General features: G+C 37.0%; 2 pseudogenes; one reads left to right on the forward strand and one right to left on the reverse strand.

Annotated features, from left to right (window-relative positions):
- Positions 1-2,694: 2,694 nt before the first annotated feature.
- On the reverse strand, positions 2,695-3,618 carry LOC143440224 (vomeronasal type-1 receptor 1-like; annotated as a pseudogene).
- Positions 3,619-15,935: 12,317 nt separating this feature from the next.
- Positions 15,936-16,970, forward strand: LOC143440225 (vomeronasal type-1 receptor 4-like; annotated as a pseudogene).
- The last annotated feature ends 1,660 nt before the right edge of the window (positions 16,971-18,630 follow it).

The raw sequence follows: 18,630 nt of genomic DNA on the forward strand, positions 1-18,630 counted from the left end.
GCGTTTAACTCATGTAGTACACATGTATTTTTCTTTGGGTATTCTTACAGATGTGAACTGCCTTACATTGTATCATGTGTTTTAGTTGCAATGCAGGTACTTATTTGTACATAGTTTCCAAAACAAAGAACAGTGTAAGGCCAGCTAATATACTGCTTATTCTGAAATCAAAATAACACATTTTAACTCAAATTGCATAAGTAACGTGTACTTAGTGTTTTTTTAGCTCTCTAAAAGTTGCCTTTAACTCAGGTAGTACACATGCTTTTCTCCTTAGTTATTCATACAAACTGGAATTGCCTTACATTGTATCATGCATTTAACTGCAGTACAGCTACTTATTTGTACATAGTTTCCAAAACATAGAATATTGCATGGCCGGCTAATACACTTTAGCTCTTTTAGTGTTTTCAGATGTGAACTGCCTTACATGTTTTAGCTGCAATGCAGGTAATTTTTTGTACATAGTTTCCAAAAAAAAATCAGTGCATGACTGGCTAATACACTGTTTATACCAAAATCAAAATAACACATCTTAACTCAAACTGCACAATTAAAGTGCATTTAATTTCATTCCAAATTTTAAATAACTTGTCTTAACTCATACTACACAAGTAACGTGCCTTTAGTGTTTTCAGCTCTCTAAGAGTTGCCTTTAACTCAGGTAGTACACCTGCATTTTTTGGCTGGGTATTCTTACAGATGTGAACTGCCTTACATTGTATCATACGTTTTAGCTGCAATACAGCTACTTATTTGGACGTAGTTTCCAAAACAAAGAACAGTGCATGGCCAGCTAATTCACTGCTTATTCCAAAGTCAAAATAACACGTCTTAACTCAAAATGCACAAGTAATGTGCAGTTAATGTTTTCAGCTCTCTAAGAGTTAACTTTAACTCAGGTAGTACACATGCTTTTCTCAATTGGTATTCTTACAGATGTGAACTGCCTTACATATGTTTTAGCTGCAATGCAGGTAATTTTTTGTACATAGTTTCCAAAAAAAAAAAAAATCAGTGCATGGCTGGCTAATACACTGTTTATACCAAAATCAAAATAACACATCTTAACTCAAACTGCACAATTAAAGTGCATTTAGTGTTTTCACCTGTCTAAACAGTTGCCTTTATCTCTAATAGTACAAATGATTTTCTCTTTGGGTATTCATACAGACTGGAACTGCCTTACATTGTATCATGCAGTTTAGCTGCAGTACAGCTAACATGAATGTGTTAAAGACAATTATTAGAGAGCTGAAAACACTACATGCATGTTACTTTTGCAGTTTGAGTTTATTGTGTACAGGCTATTGTACTGGGATCTGATGATTTTTTTGAATTTCCTCAGTTTCTGTTGTGTCTGTCTTTTCAGTTCCGATTTTATTAATTTAGATACTGTCTGTCTACCCTTCAATTAGTCTGAATTAGGGTTTATTTATCTTGTTGATATTCTCAACATACCCACTCCTGGTTTTGTTGGTAATTTCTATAGGTTTTTTTATTTCTACTTGGTTGATTACAGCCCTGAATTTGATTTTTTCATGCCATCTACTTCTCTTGCGTGTATTTGCTTCTTTTTTCTAGAGCTTTCTGCTGTAGCATCAAGCTGGTAATGTATACGCACTTCAGTTTCTTTTTTAGACACTAAGAGATATGAGTTTTAATCTTAGCACTTCTTTCATTGTGTCTTAAAATTTTTTGTATGATATGTCCTCATTTTCATTAAATTCTAAAAAGTCTTTAATTTCTTTCTTTATTTCTACCTTGACCATCTCATCATTGAGTAGAGTGTTGTTCAGTCTCCACATGTATGTGAGTTTCCATTGTTTTTGTCATTATTAAAACCAGCTTTATTTCCTGGTGATCTGATAGGATGCAGGAGATTATTTCAATCATTCTAAATCCATTGAGGGCTGTGTTATGATCAGTTATATAGTCTGTTGGGAGCCGACTCCTAGCAGAAAGTGACTGTCATCTTTGTAGCCATCTTGGATCATATACCCTGACAAGAGACTTGTTTTCAACAGCCTACAAGAGCTTAGCACACTCTGATAAACATCTTGTTTTTCCCTCATATCTTGTTTTGCTGTTTAGTGCCTCCAGCTGAATGGCACATGTGGTATCTATGTCTGCAAGGCCCACGTAGTATTAACACCTGTAAGGTGCATGCAGTATCCATACCTACAAGATACATGGCAAAGTGTATAAATACCCTGGATTTCCTTTCAAGGAAAGAGATGAGACTTGATTAGACCTTCTGTCTTGTCTCCATTCTTCACATCTCTTCCCTTTTATCCCCACTCTCTCTCTTGCTATATCCTGACCCATGGACTGGAGCAGCAGTGTGGGCTGTGAGAATGGTATATTTTGGTGAATGTACCATGAGGTGCTGAGAAAAAAGGTATATTTTTTAAGGATAAAATGTTCTATAAATATCTGTTAAATCCTTTTGGTTCATAACTTCTGTTAATTTTACTGTGTCTCTGTTTAGTTTCTGTTTTCATGATCTGTTTATTGCTGAGAGTGTGGTGTTGAAGTCTCTCAGTCTCTCCTTGACAGGCCTTCAAGGTACTCCACAGCAACAAAGATGAATTCACGGGTTCTTGTGACAGAACTGTAGATGGGAAAGAAGACTTGTGAGAGGTGACCAATGTTCATTCATAAATCAGCAAGTAGACTGGACACTCCCAGTACCTAATAGCAGGAGGTCAGAGTCCTGGAGTTCTGAAAGATAAGCACCAAGGAACTCAGGGAGGAGAAACAAACTTCAGGGATTTTGCTGTAAAATATTTAGACTTAATTGAGAGAGTAAAAGGGGATGAAGTCACCCACCAAGAGTAGCATCCTGTGAGTTGCCCTCATTCCTGGGGAAGTCCTGTGGGTGAGGTTGCAACTGAGAACATGTTGGACCCTCTGGAGGTGTCTGTGCAGGAGACATACCATATGCACATTGGCTGCCACCATAAGTGTCATTAGTAGGGCAACCAGAATGACTAATGAATGGCATTGCACACAATCCAGACATGGCAACCACATACTGGCAAGCAAAGCCATTCCCCATTAAGGAGTCACTACTGTTATCCCCAAAGACTTTTATCTCAATAGGATAGATAAAATGGTGCTGATGACAAGATTGAAAGTCCAGCAGAAGAAGCAGGAGCAGCCAACATGCCTATAAACCCAGCATCTGAGTCCTATCCACATTCAGTGCCTGGGGCTGACTGTGACTGCCTGAAAAAAGCTCAGCAACCTGGTGCTGCAGAGCAAAAGTTCTTGAGACACCTTATGGAGGTAAAAAAATTTTAATACCCAGAACCTCCAGGACATGCACCAGCCCCAAATCTTCTGTAACCTGCAGTGCCACCTTGGAGAGAAGAAACAAGAGATTGGCCAGAGCCAAGTTGGACAGTATGAGCTCTGTAGGCTTCAGTCTGTGACCTGTGAGAAGGACGAAGCTATGCATGAAAAGCAAGTAAGTATTTGCCAGCAGGTCTGTGCCTATTTGCAACAGGAATGCAACTTTCAAGACCATACATCAACAGTTATTTGTCCATGTTTGTGGTGGCTTATAGTCAAGGTTGTGTCCTGGAAGAGAAAAACATTGATATTACTGTGCATAGGTTATGACTACCCAGTAAATCCAAGCATTTTATTAACTTATTTGTATGTGTATAAGAAGATTTGGGGGTGTCACATGTTGTGTGTGCACATATATGTATGGGTGCTCCACAAGACTGGGGAGGCCTTTTCTGTTGTGTTCCACCTTATATATTTTTAAGACAAAGTCTGTTCACTGAATCTGGAGGTCACTGCCTGACAAAATAACTGGCCAGCAAGTCTCTAGGCACCCTTCCTACTTTACATCCTCAGTATATGATATCTCATCTGGCTTTTTATGTAGGTCTGAGAGACTCTAATTTGGGTCCTTGTGCTTGCAGTATAAGCTCTTTGCCAACTCAAAGTCCTCAGAGCTCAAAGTCTTCTTTTCTTAAAAGATCAAACTACTATATATAGCAGGCCTAGGTCTAGTTCAGGCATGTTTTTGTTTGATGGATCAGTCTTTGTGAGCCCATATGGGCACAGGTAGGCCCCCTAAAAATATGTAGCACATGTGCAGCTTGGTCTTCAAGTGAGTCTCCGCAACAGTTGGAATGGGGCCTGTCTCTTATTATGACTCTGTTGCTTGCCTTTGGATCCCTTTCCCCAGATGGGCTGCCTTGTCTGGCCTTAGTGGGAAAGGATGCACTTAGTCTTACTGAAATTTGATGTGCCAAGGGTAGTTGCTATGGGTGGGGGAACTAGGAGGTTAGAGGGATGGAAGTGGGGGCACTCTGTCTCTCTGAGGAGGATGGGAGGGGGGACTGAAGAAGGAGGACAGAATTTTGGGAAGGTGGGAGGATGGGACTGAGAGGGGAAGGGCTGTAATCAGGATATAAAGTGAATACATACATACATACATACATACATACATACATACATACATGAGATTAAACAGAAGAGCTGAAAGTAAATATCAGTTGGTAAAGTGCTTGACTGGCTTATGAAAAGTCCTTGAATTTTATCAACAGCACCCTGTAAGCCAGACATGGTACACAACAGCAAGCCTAGCACTCAGGAGATAGGCATTGAAGGAACCAGAGTCAAGCCATTGAACCTTGTCTCAATTAATAACTAGAAATAAAGTGAATAAATAAAAGCTGAGTAGGTGGGGGTGGAGAGCTGACTCAGTGGTTAAGAGCACCAGGTGCTCTTCCAAAAGACCTGGATTGACCACTAGCACCCACATGGAGGCTCACAGCTGCCTCTAACTCTAGCTCCAGAAGATGCTGTGCCTCTGGTCTCCAGGCACCTGAACTCTTGTGCACATATCCACACATATACACATAACTATTTTTAGGTTTGTTCTAATTTAACTGAAAGTCACTGAGAAGTTTTCTGGTACTTAAACTCCAATTTGGTAGTTCTAAAAACACAGCTCAATGGAAGAAAGCTTGCCTGACATTTATGACACAATTGATTTCTTATTCCTAGTTCCACAAACTAAATATTATTCTTATATTAGATTTTTATTATCATCATAATTACTACATAACTATTGAAATACATTATCCTTGCTTTCAACCTAGTACGACAGAAGATACCTCTGCCTGGGCCTGTAATCTCAACATACAGGAAGCAACAGGGAGAGGATTGTCACAGGTCTGAGGAAAGATTGGACTAAAGCATTAGTTCCAACTTAGTCTCAGCTATATGAGAATTTATTTACTTTCCTTTAAAAATTAATTAAAATTTGAATCAGACAATAACTTTACTGTTATTACATTATCTATCTATCTATCTATCTATCTATCTATCTATCTATCTATCTACCTTATACATATTTATATATTGTCCCATGCACTATTAACCCTGTACCACAGAACAGAGCTAACCCCCACACTCTTCCACAGTCTTACTTCCAAAAGCATATGATGTGTTGCGAACCACTCTGGCCCACATTTGGGGGCCAAAATGTCTCAGACCATTCTGTCAATGTTTGAACCCACACTGCCGAAAGCCTTGGGGATTACACTGTTAGAGCTCGCACTGCCCGAAGCTGCTCCAATCCACAGGTTCGGGGTTCAGCAAGAGAGAGAGAGAGTGAGAACAGACACGAAGAATGGAGGTCAGACAGAGTGTGATTCAATCCCGTTTATTCTTCAGTCTCTCTTCCTAGTCCAAGTCCCAAGTCTTGAGTTCCTAGTCCCTAGTTCCTAGTCCCTAGTGCCTCCAAGTTCCAAGCTTCTTTCTAAGCTCCCTTCAAAGTGCCTAATGTCTAATTCCAAGTTCTTCCTCCAAGTGCCAGCTACCTAATGCCTAATAACTAACTCCAAGTTGGACTGGTAGTGCCTAATTCCTACTCCACACTGTACTCTCTGAAGTGTCTGATTCTCTGTTACTCCAAATTGTTCTGAATTCCCTTGTCTGCCTCTTGCCTTTTATGTCTCACTTCTAAGCCACACCTCTAAGTCACACCTTTAATCATGCTCTTAGGTCTTGTCTCTAAATCTGATCTCTAAGTCACACTCTTAAGTCACACACCTTTAAGTCTCACATACCCAAGGGAAAATCCTGGGTATCTAAATCAAGATGTTATCAGAGTGTGCTCAGCTGTTGTAGACTAATGTAATCAAGTCTCTTTTCAGAGTATATGGCTCAAGATGGCTGCAAGGATGATAGCTGCCTTCTGTAGGCTCCCCACAATGATGGCTTTCCAGAGACACCATCTTTGTTCTGTTTGAAGTCTTTCACAAGCAGATAATGGAGACTTTAATGAGAACAAGGAGGTTCACATTACTATGGGACCCTAAAGGGGGAGTTATTTCTTCTAGACTTTCCAGAACTACAGGCCTTCTCACCAGACAACATGTCCCTACAGATCAGAGTGTGCTAAGCATTTCTACCAACACACTGGGAACCCTAGATCTTGTGCCATTCTCAGGATGGGGGGAGCATCCTATACACACTGAGGACATAGGACAGAGGCTCCAGTGGAGCCTTATAAAAAGGAAGCATTGAGTTCCTACCTTCTAACTCACACATGCCACTCAAGTGACTTCAGTTCCAAGGAACAACACACAAGCAAATAGAAACAGAGTTTCAGAAAATGTGTAAGGGCTTGGAGAGATGGCTCAGTGGTCAAGAGCACTGGCTGTTCTTCCAGAGATCCCAAGTTTACCTCCCAGCAACCGTATGGTACCTCATAACAATGGGATCTAATTTTCTCTTCTGGTGTGTCTGAAGAAAATGACAGTGTGCTCATATATATAAATTTAATTTTTGTTAAAAAGACAAGAAACATGTATAAACATGCAAAGATTAGGAAGAACATTCACCATAGACTCTGCTTTCTGACACATTGCTAGTTCAAGAAATCAACACAGAGCCTGGAGAAATATCTATTCCCAAGCCTAACAATGCTCAATTTGATCAGCAGAACCCACATGGTGGCAGGAAAGAACTGACTTCCACTGTTGTCCTCTGACATCCACCTACACACCACATCACAATCACACCCACATATCCAAATACAAACATACAGACTAAATAAGTGAAAACTAATTATTTTCCAATTTTTTGAGGCAGTGTCTTACAATGCAGCTTTGGTTGGTCTAGATCTTAGTATGTGGACCAAGCTGGCTTCAAAATAACAGATATTCACTGCCTGTCTTTGCTCTTGAGGTCTGGAATTAAAGTCATGTGTCACCACATTTGGCTACTAAGCAATGTATTCTGTCTTACTTGTTTATTTTTGATTTTTTTCAAGACAGATTTTCTCTCTTTAGCCCTTCCTGTGTAAACCAAGTTGGCCTAGATATCAGAGAGCTGTCTGCCTCTGCCTCCTTAGAGCTGAGATTAAAGTGTGTGTCAATTCTGAGTGACTGGACAGTAATTTTGTTGAATATAGGCTTTTATAGTAGGATCTGATGATTTTTAAAATTTCCTTATTTTTTGTTGTTATGCCTCCTTTTTCAGTTATGATTTTACTAATTTGGATACTGACTCTGTGCCTTCTGCTTAGTCTGGCTAAGAGTTTGTCTATTTTGTTGATTTTCTCAAAGAACCAGCTCATGGTATTGTTTAATCTTTGTATAGTTCTTTATGTTTCTACTTGGTTGATTTCAGCCATGAGTTTGATAGTTCTTTCTGTCTACTTCTCTTGGGAGTATTTGCCTCTTTTTGTTTTAGAGCTTTTAGGTGTTCTATCAAGCTGCTAGTGTGTGCTCTCTTTCCAGTTTCTTTTTGTAGGGACTTAGAGCTATGAGTTTTCTTCTTAGCACTCTTTTAATTATGTCCCACAGATTTTGGTATGATGTGCCATTATTTTCAGTAAATTCTAAAAAGTCTTTAATTTCTTCCCTGGTCAAGTTATCATTGAGTCGAACGTTGTTCAATTTCCACATATATGTGACCTTTCCATTGATTTTGTGGTTATTGAAGACTAGCCTTAGACCTTGGTGATCTGATATGATGCATGTGGTTAATTCAATTTTCTTGTATCTGTTGAGGACTGTTTTGGAGAAGATACTGTGAGATGCTAAGAAGAAGGTATATTCTTTTGTTTTAGGATGAAATGTTCTACAGATATCTGTTAAATCCATTTGGTTCATAACTTTTGTTAGTTTTGCTGTGTCTTTTTTTAGTTTCTGTTTCCATGATCTGTAGATTGATGAGAGTGGGGTGTTAAAATCTCCCACTATTGTATGAGGTGCAATGTGTACTTTGAGCTTTAGTAAATTTTCTTTTATGAATATGGGTGTCCTTCCATTTAAAGAATATATCTTCAGAATTGAGATTTCACCTTGTTTGATTTTTTCTTTGTCGAGTATTATGTGTGCTTCCTTATCTTTTTTATGACTTTTGGTTGAAAATAGATTTTATTTGATATTAGAATGGCTATTCCAGCTTGATTCTTAGGACCATTTGCTTGTAACCTATCTTCCAGCCTTTTACTCTGGAGGTAGTATGTGTCTTTGTGAAAATTAATGAACAGATGTAAAGAGAAGATATCCAAATTAATAAAATTAGATACATGGGAGCTGGAGACAGGGCACAATTGATAACAAAGTTGGCTGCTCTTCCAGAGGACCGTGGTTTGATTAATTCCTTGAACCCACAGGGTGACACACAACCATCTGCTACAACTTCTAGAGAATCCAAAACCCTCATCTGAACTTTATGAGCACTGCATGCATGTGGTGGACAGGTAATATGCTAGCAACACTTAAGCAGACATACACAATAACAATAGTAATAATAATATTAATACTACTAATAATAATATAAGGACAAAAGAGCCAGCATAATCACTTGTACCTTATCAGAAAATAGTATAATAAAACCAGAAATAAGTAGCAACAGAATTTGCACAAAGATTTGAAGACTGAACACTACAACTTTAAATGAACAGTGGATCTTTGCAGAAATTAACAAAGAAATGTAGAAATTTCTGGCCTCAGATGATAATGTGATAATTTCAACATCTGTTTGGAAACTTTTAATGATTTCCCAGATAGTAAAGTTTTCTTTCTGATGTAGTTCAACTGGGAAAATGCACATCTTCAGACAGAGACTGAGTTCTTATTTACTTGGCTTAATCAATTACCATGAGGATCACATTGTATCTGGAGTAATGTATTCCTTGGAGTGCATTAAAATGATGCACAGTAAACAAGGTCATTGACAGCATTGGAAGGAGAGTCCTCTAATCCCATGCCTTATTTAGCCATGGCTCCTGTGAGGCAGCCTTCCCTAGACACTTTGTGCCTGTGATGTTTCATGTCTGTGGGATGCACGCTTCCCTGAAGTAGGGTTTGTAGCATGCCACACTCAGAGCAAGAGGAGGTATGGCATTCTTCCCACTACTGCTGACTTATTCCCCTAGTCTACCATTCCATTTACAATATTTTACAGTACCTTACACACTGGGGTTTTTTTTGTTTTGTTTTTCATATATGCTTTTCTCCTATTTTTCTGTCAAGCTAGGATATCCCTTTTCTTATTTTTCTGTACAATATTGCTCTTGGTCTTCATAAGTGTATTTTCTTCTTTAATGTTTTTTATTCATTTAATTTTGTGTATATTGGCTTTCTTACATGTATGTCTGTGAAACACATGAGTGCAGTGCTCCAGGAAACCAGCAAAAGGTGTCATATCCTCTAGAAGTGTTCTTACAGACAGGTAAGAGCATTCATATGGTGATGGAAATTGAACGCAGGGTCTCTGGGAGACTGGCCAGTGCTCTTAAGCACTGAGCCATTTTGAGCCCCCATTTTTTCTTGTATTAACACGTTTGCATCTGATCCAAAAATTCAATCTTATGAGAATAAAGCCCATCTGATGTTTTATAATTCCAAAATTTTTTGAAGGATGTTTTTTCTTATAGAATTTTTCACATTTATCTTAAAGCCCCATTTTGGCCTAAGTAGTCATAATGTAGTCTTTTAACAGGCATTAGGAATTTCCCAGTTGTCATACACAACGTTAAATCCTGATGCTGTGTCTTTCCTTCTGGACAATAGCATAGCCTCACTGAGGAATGTTAGTACATTCTCTACAATACAGTGGCTTTGGCTTTTTTTACTGTAAATGTCTGTTGCTTGCTATTGTTCTTCTTTTATCAATTTAACTTTTTTATCTTAGATTTCATTTTAAATTTCCTGTTAAATCTCTTGTTTTCTCACATCTGTTATCTATTTCACACACACATTTTTATAGGAGCCACACTGCAGTTTATTTTATTAATGGATTTTTTTCATTATGTGATTGCCAAAACTTGCATTCATTATAACTTTCTGTGAATCAGGTAGGTTTTCATTTTTTTTTGTTTGAAGCATATGCATGTATGTATGTATGCTCACTTGTTCATGTATATGGAAGGATAGACATTGGCATCATGTTTCTTCCTCTGTCTTTTCCAAAGTGTTTAAGACAGGAACTCTCACTCAACCTTGAGCTGGCCAGTGGGCTGTCACTACACTGCTAAACCCACTATCTTCAACATTGGGGCTCGATATCTGAACTCACTTTCTGAGGCTTGCATGATGAGCAATTTATTCTCAAAATTGTCTTTCCAGCACCATTATGTTTCTTTTATAACAAAATATAATGGGCATAGAATTTTATCTAAAAGCAAACTAAACCATTGATGATCCTTTCTTTAATGTTGGTTACAGAGCCACATTTATTCCTTAATGCATATGTACCTGATGGCAAAGGGTTTCTGCTTTAGTGTGACAGTGTATCAGTTCATTACACTGGGGCTATATCTAGCTCTATTTGGTAGACCCCATTTTCTGTTTTCTCTGTTGGTTGCTGAAATGCTAGATGGCTTTGTTAAGATTTTCCATCAGGGTGGGCATTTCAGCACACAGCTTTACTTGCAACAGCAGGCAGGCAGAGGTGGGCAGATGTCTGTGAGTTCAAAGCCAGCCTGAATTACATAGTGAGTTCCAGGACAGCCAAAGCTACATACATAGTAAACCACTGTCTCAAAAAAAAATCCCATCGTATTGGTAGTGATTGTTATACATCCTATGATATCCTGAGGCTGATTATATATAGATTTTATATTTATTTGTATCCTCAAGTGTAGTTTTATATTGCTGCAGGAATAGGGTTGTGTTAACATGCAGGAAATGTGTTTCTGTAACATTACTTTTGTGAAATATATCCTATTTGAAGTAATTTTTTGTTAGTTAACTTAAAATTCTTCCTCCATCTTTTTTTTATCTTGAATTGTTCTACATCTTCCTGAGAGTTGAATCTTATACATACACAGTGCAGTGGAGTAATTTTTCTGATATACATTAGAACACTCCAGTTGTATGCTGATCATCATGTACAAAAGGGACCTTTTCCCCCTCTTAATTGTACTTGATGTGTTTCAAGTGGTCTAAAGCACTGAGTCTTTTAGCAATTACCTAGAATGTGGATTTATTCCTTCTTTCCCCAACATTCCAACATGCAGATAGTTTCATTCACAGAAAAAAAACAACATTTTCAACTTGGTTCTGAGTAAAATTTAAATAGCTTGTCCTAAAAAATATGTGTCATTTGTATTTTGTGGACTGTGTATGTGATTGAATTAAAATTATCATTCTTATTTTCCATTACTTAGACGTATTTTTGTACAACTTGAAAGTTCATTGCTCAATTTTTGGAACACATCTGTACATTTACTATGGCTTAAATTTTTGTGATTTTTTTATGCTTGAGAACTTCACACATGTATGCAATCAAATATGATAATATTTATTTGAATTCATCACTTTTTTGACATGTGAAAAGCCAGTTCCTTCTTTTTCTTTTCTTTTTTATTTTACTATATCTGTTTATCAGTATTTAAATTCCATTTTCTTGAATGTCAAAATAGTGCATGCTAACCTTTGGGGTTTCATTGTTCATTGATGGTATCTTCTGTGCCAATCATAGAGTGAGTCTGTTCCATTTCTATTCAGATGATAGTCTAGTATTTTATTCAAGAACTCTTATTCTTTGTAGGAGCAAATATGAAAGACACAGATAGTTTTCAAGACTGTACAAGGAGACAAAATTATGAAACATTGAGGAATCTAAGAGTAGATACAGAACAAGGAGAACAGATGAGTAAAAACAAATTTCTGTTGTATAGTGAGGAGAGTAACCGTCAGTCTTGGGTAAAACATGAGAAGGTGTGAGTGATTCCAAGGAAATAAATGTGAGTCTAAAAAAATCCATAAGGCAAGGGGTGGTGAGATGTGTGTTCAAAGTTTAGAGTTTGGTGGCTACTGTTGATTATATAGGGTATTGTAGCAGTACCCAGTCAATTACTCAAATCAATTCCTCCAGAGGCATATTCTTTACTACCTGCCCCAAAGTTCTGGGTTCCTGAATGAAAAACACACAAACATCCTTTATATTTTAATATACCTCAAAATCTCAATGGCTGGGCTCCTTCCTAACCTCTACATGGGTACTCCAGCACCCTCTGATATTCCCAAGTTATTACTTACTAAATTCTATATTCCTTCTTTGCTGCCATGCACCCAGTTGATCAGCCCTCTTGGGGCTGCTCTTCACCTGCTCCTATATGGCTATTATGATCTTTGTCTGGTATCTTCACAGGCATGGTGCCTTTAAATTCTTTCTTCCTGCATGGTGAATCTCCTTCTTTCTATTTCTTTTTTGTGTTGCTAGTCAGGGAATTCCAGAAGTCTTGCCTCTGTCTGTCCTGCTCAGCCATTGGTTGCTAGCAACTAAATTTACAAATCAGACTTAACTGGGGGCAGGGTCCTTCAATGTCTTACACATGGACCTGCAGATTCTGTGCAAACAATGCTGGAAACCAAAATTAATACAATATAAACAGCACTAGACAAAACCACTACATTTCTCAAATCTTGCCCATTTTAAAGGGCTCTTTTTTCTCAGATATGAATTGAACATAACTATGACAATTTTGTAAATCATAAGGTATGGTATATATTTAACACCTAATCTATAAATTCTGTCCATTTAAATATAGTATTTTACCATTTATCCTAACTTAATCAGTTTATAATCTTGTGTCTGAATTATGTTAATTTTTACCTTGTATTACCATCTGAAAACCATTCTTTCAAATCTAAAACATCTTTTTAAATGCTAAATGAGTTAAGTTTATTATGAGACTATAACTAGTCCTCAACCCCTTCAGAAATTTGAGAAGAAAAGAAATATTACCTATGAATGAAGCACAAAGACATAGCTTCCAACTTAAACAGTTGACTGCCTTGACAGTCTCCTATATTTCTCATAAAATTACATCATCTGTGTGTAGCCTTCTGGCCCAGAACCATGTGACAGACAATAAAAGAAGTAGGAATCAAAGGACTATTTTACCATGTATTGGCAGAGCTAAGTGGTTGACTATCTCTCATCGTATGTTGTTTCCTGGACAGTGTATTTTGTCTATAAATGAATTATGGCATTTTTTGCCCAGTGGCTAGCTTGTCACAATTAAGCACTCTATATAAAGATAATGATGTTCAATATCTTCTCTGAAGTACAATGGGTGTCCTTTCAGGAGCTGAACTGACTCCTAGTCAAGAGATCTATTAATAGAGAAATCATTATAAATGTTGTACTATGTGGATCACTGATATTTTTGAAAGCCATCTATCTACATAGATATTATAACTGAATTGTCAAGTATAATATTGATTACTCTTAGATAGTAAGTCTTTCAGTCATATTGAAAACACTTTATTGTAATTAAATCAGAGTCTTATATTACCATGAGTTTATTATCTAACCTTAACTTGTATTGTGTAATTGTCTTAAATAGTTTGTAATAGAAGATATTAGAAGAACTGTGTTTAAGCCTTGTATTCTAGAATGAGTTGTGGAAATGAATTACAAAATTTACTCTTAAAAATATTTTATAGCCATAATCTTACATTGATAAAAAGCTCTAAATTTTGATGTAAATTTGATATAAAATTATATCAAAATTACAATTTTGATATAAAATTGAAGTTATATTTTCGTCCATTGTTGCAAAATTTATATATTGATATAAGTTTAAATTTTTCATTGGAATAAGTCTTTGTATATTGATACAAAATTTGAAAATAATTTTGTTACTCTTAGAAAGGCATTGTGCCTATATAACTTGCTCTTTAATTCAAATGTTATTCCTTCACAGTAGAATATCTTGACTGTGCTAAGGACTCCTACCAAAGTAGTGAGTCATGGTCTGTAAGGGGGATTCAGATCAGCACATTAGGAAAAGTCTAATGGACCTTGTCAAGATAAAGTAGACTATTGAGGAATCCATAGACATCTGCCAAGAAATAAAGATTTGTATTTCAGGTAACACAAATAATTAGATCAGTGGATGAGTGGGTCTACATTTAATATACTTCAACCACACACACATACATCCAAATCCACAGAACATAGGTGGCATCACAATGTTGTAAATTTCAAGTTCAAAGTTCATGAATCTTGTATCATTTTTGTTCTCTGTGTTACCATGGCTTTGAGAAGTCTGCCAATATAACAGAAATACAAAAGAACCTTCAAGTGGAATCAAATCCAGATGTTACAATAACAAAATATATAAATCTTTGTTGCAGTTGGTTTATCAATCAAAACCAGCAAGGTTGATCTGGTCACCAAATATCACAGAAAACACAATTTGTGAAGATGTGCTCAATACTGTGGGATACATAGTCTGACCCTGGCCTTTGTATTCTGACTTTCATCTGTTCAGCTCTAAGTTCTGAGCAACATAAATAAATGAAATGAAATGCCTCAGAACATTGCTGATTAACCTGTAGAATAGAATGAGAGGCAGAGTCCCACATGGGAAGTCTAAGAATTTAGTCATCACTAAGATGACAGAAATGTATGTTCAGCCCTAATACTGAAGGTCAAGTACATACATTTCTATATATATGATAAAAGCAAATGTTGTTGTAAGCATGAAAACATTGATACCTGAGTAAAAAAATAATATTGACTGATGAATAGAAATTCACTGGGGCTGGAGGGATGGCTCAACAGTTAAAGACCATTAGCTGCTCTTCCAGAGATCCATTGTTTGATCCTGAGACATGTTTATAATGCACAGACATTCAGGCAAAACACTGGTACACATAGAATAAATAAGTTTTAAATTCCTCATAACATTCAATTTTGGCTTTCACATAGGTCAACATATGCTTCTGTCTGACATAACATAATTTAGGATGTTTGGGTGGATTTGACATTTTGTTATTCTTTTTTTTTTTTTTTTGGTTTTTCGAGACAGGGTTTCTCTGTGTAGTCCTGGCTGTCCTGGAACTCACTCTGTACACCAGGCTGGCCTCGAACTCAGAAATCTGCCTGTCTCTGCCTCCCAAGTGCTGGGATTAAAGGCATGTGCCACCACTGCCCGGCTTAAATTTTGTTATTCTCAACACTTTATTCTATCCTCTAAAATGGTCAAAAATCCCAGGAATGCAGTTGCAAAAGCATTATCTCTGGGTCTAACACTGAAAGGAGTTGTATGTTTCTCCAGTAGGTGAGGGTCCACAACTTAGTTAGCAGCACTTGGAAGGTAGAGGTAAATTGGACCTTTTTGAGTTTGAAGCCAGCCTAATCTACAAAGCAAGTTCCACACAGGGCAACACGGAGATTCCTTGACTTGAAAAAAACAAAAGAAAAACCAAAGAGAAAGAGAAGGAGGAAGAGAAATGTGAGGGGAAGTAGCAGAAAGAATTGTAGGAGGAGGAGAAGAAGGACAAATAGAAAGTGAAAAAGGAAGAGGAGTTGGAAGAGGAGGAGGAAGAAAGAAAAGAAAAGAGTTGGACATTTCATCACTTTTCTTGCTCCTTTGCTGTCATTCATTATATTTTTCTATAAACACAATTTTAGAATTGTTTTAAAATATGGTCCATTTAATTGGCACTCTAGACCTAAAAAACCTGACCCAATTTAACATCATGATTTCAAGTGACACCGTCTTCTAGATTTTTCTCATAATGCAGTTTTGTCTTGGTGTCATAGAAAACTCAGCACTCTTAGTGTTATATATATAATTATATATATAATTTATATATGTTATATATATTATATATATAATTTTGTCTTTAAGCCTCATTATAAAAAGTTGATAGATTTAATTTTCATGCACCTAACAATAGTTAATATGGTGATGATCACATTCACATTGATAAAAGATATCATGTTATCCTTTGGAGTACCCAAATTTCTGGGCAATGTCGGTTGTAAAGCATTTTTGTTTTTATGCAGAGTCAGCCGGGGTCTGTCTATCTGCACTACCTGTGTTCTAAGCATATTCCAAGTCATCACCATTACTCCAAGTAATTCTAAGTGGGCCTGGATTAAGCCTAGACTCTCTATATGGATTTTTTATTCCATACTTTGCTCCTGGCTTATTAACATACTAATCTATGGGTATATGCTTGACCTAGTAAAGGCCAAAATCAATAATACCCATGTTGGCCATGGATATTCAGATGGTTACTGTCAAAACAGGTATTTTGATATTCTCAATCCATGGTTATTTATTACCCTTATCATGACTCACAATCTCTTCTTTGTGGCTGTCATGAAGTGGACCAGCTGCTATTTTCCTCTACAGACACCACAGGAGAGCCCAGCATCTCTACAGTCCAAGCCTCTCCTCACATACTTCTTCTGAGTGCAAAGCCACTCACAGCATCCTGTCTCTGGTGAGCTGCTTTGTGTTAATTTATTGGTTGAACAACTCCATGACCCTTTATGGCTTTTATACAAAAGAAAAAATTCCAAGATTGCTGTCAATTAATGCCATTTTATCAACATGCTACCCAACCATCTGCCCTTTTTTACTCATGAAGAATAATAAAGTTATTCCGCAATTTATTTCATCATTTTCTCTACTGAGAATGACCTGTTTTCAAAGTTCATTCCATGGCTGAAATGAAACCCACACTTTCTTGGCATTAAAACAGTGTCTTAATGATTTTCATGGAATAAAGAATGTGGACTTTGAATGCCTGAAATGATATTAGTCACAATTCAGACATTTTGTATACTATTAAAACTGCAAGTAGGTAACATTTTTATTGAATAAAACTCCATGTATATAATTTAAATAATTTTAATATTCATTACCTACTCACACTATGACACTTTGTCCAAAATAAATGTATTTTAAATATTTAAATATTTTGAACAACATTTTATTTTCTATTTTTTTGGCTATTAAAATACTTCTAATCAAAATTTTGAAATATAACTTGGAGCTTGGGTTATGTTTTTTATGGCATTTTCTGTTCTAAGGAATACCTTTTAAACATTGAACAAATGAATTTTTGTTTCTTAACTACCAACTACCACAAATACTACTATGGGAGAGAATCTTATGTTGAACAAATGTCAGTTACCCAATGGATATCTTTTTATCATAGCTGACTTTGAGTCACCAATAATTATTTTTACTATTTTAGTATGTTTTTAGTTATTTCTTCTATATTTGAAATTATGATATAGTTAGATCATTTCCCTTGTTTTTCCTCCTTGTAGACCCTTCTGTATATCTTCTGCTTGCTCTCTTTCAAATTCATGCCCTCCTTTTTTATTAATTTTTATGTATGTGGGGGGGGGCAGGTATTCCTAAATACATGAATGCTACATACTCTTTATAAAGTGACAACAATTAATGAAAAAAAGAGGCCATGAGTTTGAAAGAATAATTGCCAGTTGTTTCTACAGAAGCATGAGAACCTGAACGTAATTCCCAGCACCCAGGTAAAGACCAAGTCACAGGTGCATGTGTTTATAGCTGCAGCTATAGGAATGTGAAGACAGTAGGATTTCTGTTCCTCTAAGGACAGTCATCATAGACTAACTGATGATACTCATGACCCATGGGAGATCTTGTCTCAAGAAAGAACACAGAAGAAGGCTCTTAAAGTATGTAAGTCTGGACAATAAGGAAGAGCTTTGTGTGAAGTACTAGAAATGACATGATTGCTTCAAGCAGGAACTCATAGAGCATATAGTGACCTTAACAAGATCAAGACACTTTAAAATCCCAGAATGCCATCCAGTGGCTGGTAGAAACAGATAAAAAGACCCACAGCCAAACATTAGGTATTGTTTAGAAGTCTCATGGAAGAGTGAGGAATAGGATTGATGGAGACAGAGGGGTCAAGAACACAACAAAACCAACAGAATCGACTAACTGGAGCCCATGGGGGCTCAAAGAACTGAACCACCAATCAAAGAGCATGCAAGGTCTGGACCTAGATCTGCTACCCATGTGTAGCAGATGTGCAGCTTGGTCTTCATCTGGGTCCCCTAACAATTGCACCAGGGCTGTCCCTGTGGATATTATCCCCAAAATTCACAAAGACCATGATACAACCCACAGCCCACATGGAGCTTAGGAGAAAGGAAGACCAGGGTGTGGTTGCTTCATTCCTGTATTGAGGGTAAATAGGTTTAACTCGGGAGGTCAAGGCAGGTAGACCTGGGACAAGAGAGGAGGGGAGGATATACAAAAGAAGTGTCAGGTACTGCCGGAGACAGAAGAGAGGTACAGAGGGTGAGGGAGTTGAATAAAAATATTTAGCA

This window comes from Arvicanthis niloticus, chromosome 29 (assembly GCF_011762505.2).
Source record: "Arvicanthis niloticus isolate mArvNil1 chromosome 29, mArvNil1.pat.X, whole genome shotgun sequence".
Taxonomy (NCBI): Eukaryota; Metazoa; Chordata; class Mammalia; order Rodentia; family Muridae; genus Arvicanthis; species Arvicanthis niloticus.